At 34.1% G+C, this 528-nt stretch overlaps 1 protein-coding gene across 1 annotated transcript in view; it reads left to right on the top strand.

Annotated features, from left to right (window-relative positions):
* Positions 1–528, top strand: part of nprl3 (NPR3-like, GATOR1 complex subunit) — a 12476-nt gene that overhangs the window by 7089 nt on the left and 4859 nt on the right. The gene's annotated exons all lie outside the window — the stretch shown is intronic.

Here is a 528-nt window from a genome sequence, read left to right as displayed (position 1 = left end):
GCAAATTCAATAATAAATGAATGAAACGCAAAACAGTTTGTTCTCTGGTTCTTTTCTGGTGATTTGTGTTATAGCCTATTTGAATATAGATGAAATATTAGAGGAGTTGTTCTAAAAGTCTGTTTAGTACCACCAGCACTCAAAAACAAGCAAGTCAAATTTCACACGTTACACTTGACAGAGCTGCAACGATTAGTCGATGGACAGAAACTTAGTCCTAGTTGAGAAATATCGATAAACAGCAGGAGAAAATGACGAGACGAGCACAAGCTCATTCTACATTTAATACACGAATACATACATGCAAAAAAAAAAAAAACTAATTTGTTTTTTTGGCTAATGCAATGTTTTTATCAAAATTATGCTGAAGCCAGTGACACAGCAACGGCTGCCACAAGGAAGAGAGCAACTTGTTCCACTTAGAAGAAGAGTTGATGTATATACACTGTTGCTCATAAAGTTGGAATAAAATATTTTTTACCTCTTTCCATGAAATGATTGTGACAATGTGATTTATTTCATTTCACC

The sequence above is a fragment of the Seriola lalandi genome, unplaced genomic scaffold, assembly GCF_002814215.2.
Source record: "Seriola lalandi dorsalis isolate HSWRI2012SDOR001 ecotype SW California unplaced genomic scaffold, Sedor1 jcf7180002054519, whole genome shotgun sequence".
Classification (NCBI taxonomy): Eukaryota; Metazoa; Chordata; class Actinopteri; order Carangiformes; family Carangidae; genus Seriola; species Seriola lalandi.
Note: the sequence above shows the minus strand (reverse complement) of the source record. Positions and strands in the feature narration are given on the sequence as shown.